We start from the raw sequence: 6,810 nt of genomic DNA on the forward strand, positions 1-6,810 counted from the left end.
AATGAATGAATGAAATTCCAAAATCTCTGTAGATGTTCATTGAAATGAAAAATAAACAAACTAAATTAAATAAAAAATAAAAATAAAAAAAGACAGTGTGGGCATACCAACACCTTGATTTTGGAGGTCTAAATCCCAGAACTGTGAAAGAATAAATTTCCATTGTTTTAAACCACCAAGTTTATTGATTGTTGCAACGTTCAGAGAAATTAATACACTTGAATCCATGGTTATCAATCTTCACCATTACATGGGGCAGGGCAAGCTTACAGGGCTTGAATCTCATCATCAGAGATGCTGACAAATTGAACGAAAGTGTGTTTCCAGATATTGCTGTCCCCCCCCCCAAAGTTGAGTGACCCGTTACTAACCTAAAAGATTGGTTATTCAAACTCACCAGTGGATTGAGAAAAGATTTGACAATTTGGTCCCATAAAGAATACAGTTTTTTTCTGTCATTAGGATTACTATGAGCCATAATCAAGGGCAGGCAATAGCAATAACAAAGACTGAAAAACTTTCCTAAAGAAATGCCCTAGGCCATCTGCGAAGGCAAACTGTGTTAGAGAAAGTAAAAATTACCCTTCTACTTACCACAAAAGATCAAAGACTACAGCATTCAATATATTTTCTCAACACTAAGAAAACAAAAATCTTCACCCCTTGACCAATAAGCAACATCATAATAGATAGTGAAAAGATTGATGTTGTTTTCAATTTCATTTTACTTGTATTCACAATCAATATCCATTGTAACAGCAGTCAAGATATCAAAAGACCTCTTGCATGGAGGAATTTTTTTTGTAGGAATTTTTTTGTCAAGGACCTCTGCAAAGTGCTAAAGAGTAAGGCCAGTCTTTTGCTTTTCAAGGAAAGGAGCAAATGGGGCGGGGGTGGGGTGGAGGGGTTTGTGCGGGGAGAAGGGTGCAACAATGAATGAATGGAATTCCAAAATCTCTGTAGATGTTTATTGAAATTAAAAATAAACAACCTAAATTTAAAAAAAAAAAACCAACTAAGGTACAAATGATCCATGCTATGGTGTTTTCAATAACTTCCTATACATCTGTAAATTGGACAGTTGTGGTGTTGGTGAAAGTATTCAATATCTCATGGATTGTTAAAAGAATAAACATATCTGCCTTGAAGAAAGTGCCACCTACCAAGGTGCCCCTCAGTGGCAAGGATGGGGAAACCTTTTCTCAATTACTTTGGGCATGTTTTCAGGGAAACCATTTCTTATAGAGAGACATCATGCTGGGAAAGGTATAGAATCAGTGAAAGAAAGAAAGATCGTCCATGAAATGGATGGACACAGTGAGATTATCACAATGGGCTTGAACATGACTGAGATAGTGGGGACAGTGCAGGATATGCAAAGTTTAGCTCCATTGTTCGTAAGGCCACTCATTATGAGTCATGGTCTACTAGGCAACACCTAACAACAGACCATCTGCTCACTGGTATCAACTCTATCCCTACTTGGCCTTCTGTTGCTGAAGATCTGTTCCTTTCCAACCCCTTGCCCCAGGTCATTTATGTTCCCACTCTGACAGGATTATGTTCCCACAGTGATTCCATCTACACCCACTGATCCCCTCACTGCTGTTTTCACTAGTAGTTTTCTTCACTTCCAGATAACTTCCTCCACTTGAGGACTCCGAGAGCTTTGACATGCGTCCATTCCCCACCTCCCCTCATGTGGGTTCACATGAAGAAGATAGAGAAGTCGATAACTATTAATTCTGTACATACCAACAACCAGAGATTGCAATAGGCTTGTAAGGTCGGTAACAACTCTACTTTCTGGTTCCCAAACATGTGGAAGAGTCTCTCCCATGACTCTGCTCTTTCAGGTTTACTTCTGGGTGGGCAAGAAGATCTATGGCCAAGCTTTCTTAAAATTTTCTTCAACTCTGTAGCTCAGAGAAAGGGCTATTTATCATAATAAACATTGTTTGTTGTTGTTATGTGCCATTGAGTCACTTGCGACTCATAGAGACCCTATATACAAGAGCCCTAAACGCCATTCTATCCTGTGCCAACCTTGCCGTCTCAAATGCACTCACTCCCATCACTCCACTCACAAAATTGATCTATCTCATCAAGAGTCTTCTTCTCCTGCGCTGCCCCTCCACTCTCTCAAACATGATGTCCCTCTCCAAGGACCAGTCCCTCCTTGCAACATGCCCAAAGTATGTCAGATGAAGCTTCAGAATCCTGACTCCAAGGAGCATTCTGGCTTCACCTTCTCCAGAAATAACCTGTTCGTTTTCCTAGCAGTCCATGGTATATTCAACACTCCTCTCCAGCACCACAGCTCAAAGGCATCAATTCTTTCTCTCATCCCTATTCACTATCCAACTCTCTGATGCATAGCACGTAAATGCAAAAACTATAGCCTGGATCAGGCGCACCTTAGTCTCCAGCCTGACGTAGTTGCACTTCAGTACTCTTGAGAGGTCCCTCACAGATAACTTTCCCAATGTAACTCATCTCCTGATTTCCTGGCTGTTGTTACCAAGAGTGTTGACTGTGGAACCAAGTAAACAAAAACTGTTAACTATCTCAATCTCTTCACCATCCATCCTGATGCTGCCAATTGGCCCAGTGGAGAGAATCTTTGTTTTCTTAATGTTGAGCTTCAATCCATATTGAACGCTGCAATCCTTGACCTTCTGCAGCAAGCACTTCAGGTCCTCCTCAGTTTCAGCAAGCAGGGTTGTGTCATCTGCATAACGTAGGTTGTTGATGATTCTTCCACCAATCCTGATGCCACATTTCTATCCATTCTCATCCACTTTCATGCCTATTTTGTTTTACAACTTCAAGGAGTCTTTTAAACTTAATTACAGAGAAGTTGAGACCAAAGCAGAGAGCACGAGTGCAACTTAACCAATGATGCAGAGCTGACAGGTAAAGAGTCAGATTCAGGGACTTCACAGCACACACTGCTCTGCCCCATCTCCTGTTGCCACACCATTACCCTATCACCTTCTCTGTTACCATAACCTCTATTTTCTAATATTTCACGCCTTTAAGCTACACACACACTCTTCATGTAGCGTTCTGGGTGCTTCAGAAGGTCATGGCTTGAGAAGAAAATGAATTCTATGGTTAAAGAAAAGAAAATAGTCTTTCTTTTCACCTGACACAACCCACACACATATGGGAGAAAAATCTTCTAGCCTAATAAGCACTAAGCACAAACACAATTTTAAAACGTTTTCTAAAGTGGTAACAGTCAACAAGTTATGGTCTGAAAAAATAAAGACCCAAAATAAAACTTCAGTTCTAAAAAATCCCAATATCTTTCAAATGGTATTTCTGACTGTGACTCTGATGTTGTAATATATTCATAGTGTAGATTCAAACTAGGAAGCAAAGATATGTTGTGTTTTTATATTATATGTATTTCTCAATTATGTATAAATAGACAATACATGTGTATAATATGATAGAAAATGTGACTGTATTAACTAAAGATTAAAGGGAAGATAAATATGGGGGGGAACCCATTAGAATTACTTTATTAGAATTAGAATTCCCTTTATAGTCATCCTAAATTGTCATGCTCTAATCAACAATGATGTGAATTCAAGCTGTGAAGCAAAGATATTTTTACAATTTGTGTTTGTCTGTATCCTCTGATTTACTTGAGGCAAAGAAGGATGTTGGGTAATCCCAGCTGTGCCTACACAAGGCAAATATTTCAGACAGAACAGTAGTATAAAGGGGGGGTATTTTTCTTTTCTTTCATATTCTATGAATCCTAAGTGCAAGAGAAGACACGATTTGAAACTATTTTGAAAGAGATAAAATTCACATCTTTATGAAATCTCTCAGGAGACAAAATTCAAGTCTGTAAAAATGGAAGTTCTGAGGAGTGAAAATGTGTCTTGCAGGGACCATTGCTTTCTTCATTGCTTACAGAAAAGCTATGTGAAATTATGAAGGGAAGAGGGGGGAAAAGCAGTATGATAATAAAGCATGTTAGTTTCAGGACACACACACTGATAGGAGCTAACTAGTGGTCAGCAAAGTCTTTCAGGTTCATTTCACTATTACCAGAGAGATAATTGTTTTCTTCTTAATGGCAGAAAGCTTATTTAGTTGTAAACTTCCCTTAGCCCAAAGCACAAAGTGTTTTCTAGTTGTTAATCCTCAGTATTTATTATTCCCAAGGCAATAATAGTACCTGAGTCTGTTTTTGAGCAATTGTGTTTTCAAATTCATGTTTGGTGCAACCAAGAAATATCCACTTTAGGTACTTTTTATCAAGAGGGACCAGCCCCTACAGAATGAAGCCATGCTTAAGAAATGCAGTTATTGTTAGAAGCCATCAGGTTGATTCCAGCTCCTAGCAATCTTATGAACAACTGCTCTGAACCATATCCTGCACCATCCTCACAATCTCCAACATGCTCCAGCCCCCTGATACAGTCATCGTGTTAATCCATTTTGAGGGCCTACCTCTCTTTATCTAACTCCCCACCTTTCTCAGTATATCTTTCCCCAAGAACTGAGTCTTCCTGAAATTATGCACAAAGTAACTGCAACAGAATTTCACTATTGCTGCCTCTAAGGAGTACTCTGGGGCACTTCTTACAAAATGGATTTGTTTGTGCCTTCAGCAATCCATGGGGATATTCAATATTTTTGACCAACATCACAGTTCAAAAGCATAAATTCTTTTTTGGTCTTCCTTATTCATTTTCCAACTTTGAGATGCATAGGAGGCAACTGACTTTAGCAAGGACTGATCAGGTGTACATTAGTCTTTAAACAGATCAAAAAGCAGCCATAAAAAGAGAATAGGGGAACACTATATGGTTTGAAATGGGGAAGATGTGTATCCGGGTTGTATCCTTTCTCCATACCTATCCAATCTGCATGCTGAGAAAATCATTTGAGAAGCTGAACTGTATGAATAATACCACATCAAGATTGGAAGAAGACTCAAAAACAACCTACATTATGCAGTTGACACAACCTCACCTACAGAAAGTTAAGAAGACTTAAAGCATTTACTACAGAAAATCAAAGACTGCAGTCTTCAATATGAGTTACATCTCAACATCAAGAAAACAAAGTTTCTCACCACAAGATAACATTATGGAGAAAATATTAATGTCAGTGGTTTCATTTACTTGGATCCATAATCAACATCCTTGGTAGCAGTAGGCAAGACATCAAAAGACTTGTTACAATGAGGAAATGTGCTGTCAAGAGCCTAGTGAAAGTTCAAAAGAGCAAGAATATCTAATTAAAGGATAAAGTGAATGTGGTTTGCTATGATACACACAGTCAAATGCCTTTGCAGAGTAAGCAAAACAAACAAAAGCCCCATATTTCTGGTATTCTCTGCTTTCAGGCTGTATCAATCTGACACCCACAATGATATCCCACACACACCACTGTCTCTTCTAAATCTAGCTTTAATTTCTGGCATTCTTCTGTAGATATTCTCTTCTAGTTGTTTTTAAATCATACCTGAAACTAAAGCTATTGTTTGATAATTTCCACATTGTGTTGTGTCACTTTTTTTTGGAGCAGGAACAAATATGGATCTCTTTCAATCAGTTTGGTTAAGTAGCTATCTTCCAAATTCCTTGGCATAGACTAGTGAGCACATTTGTTAAAACACGTCAACTGGTATTTCAGCAACTCCTGAGGCCTTGTTTTTTGCCAATGCCTTCTGAACAGCTTAAAAAAACCCAAAAGTATCTAGGATCAGTGAAAGAACGTTAGGCTCTCCCCAAGATGGATTGAAACTATTACTTCAACAGTAAGCTTAAGTACAGAATTTGTAAGAGTGGTATAAGATTGTGCAGGCCTTCTCTTGGTTGTATGTAGGACATCTATAAATCAGTCCCAGACCGATAGCACCTAGTAATAACAACAGTGAAATGGTTAGTCATGGTTCCATGGAAGAATTCTTGCTTTCCAGATAAAAACCCAGGTTTGATTCCCAGACAATGTACCTGATGCACAGCTACTTCCCATCAGTGTAGGCTTGTGTGTTCTTATGATACTGAAAATGTTTCAGCAACAAATCCAGTTTAAAAAACACAAAAAAAAACCAACCTAGAAAAAAACATTTAGTGATGTGTGTCCAAAGATCAGCCAATGAGAACCTCATGGACCACAATAGAGGAGGATTGAGACCACATAGGAAATACCAAGGAACCAAGGAACAGCTGAAAAGAGTCAAGAGTCTTCCTCCACAACAAATAGAAAGAGAGTTCTCATAGAAACAGCACCTTAAATTTGTACTTCTAGACACCTAATTGCGAAAAAATATATTTCTGTTGCAGAAATATTTGTGGTATTTCTGTTAAAGGGACTGACGGGGCTCTGGTGGCGTCGTACCTAGGGAGTTCCACTGCTAGCCCGAAGTGGTGCCTCTCTGGTTCTAATCCACCAGTGGCTCTGCAGGAGAAAGGTGAGCAGTCTCCTCCCATGCAATATACTTTCTCCAAAAACCTGCTGGTGAGAACCTATGAGTCGATTCTGACCTGACAGCAATGAGTGAAGAGTGAGTGAGTGATCCTTGGCACTTAGAACTAACCCAGGTAAATGCAGTACTCATGGCATAGTCCATAAGGAGTTGCCCTATTAATCCCTGAAACTGTGTCTCTCTAGTGGTTTGAATACATCAGCAACTCTACATGAGATCGCTAGATCATCTCCTCCTGTGTGATTTATAGTCTCAGAAACCTAATAGAGGGTCAGTTATGAGTTGATTCCAATTTAACAGCCGTGAGGGACAAGGTAGGTAAACACTGTGTATTCTGACCATTTTTGTTA

This window comes from Elephantulus edwardii, unplaced genomic scaffold (assembly GCF_000299155.1).
Source record: "Elephantulus edwardii isolate Elephantulus edwardi_28Jun2011 unplaced genomic scaffold, EleEdw1.0 scaffold00101, whole genome shotgun sequence".
NCBI lineage: Eukaryota > Metazoa > Chordata > Mammalia > Macroscelidea > Macroscelididae > Elephantulus > Elephantulus edwardii.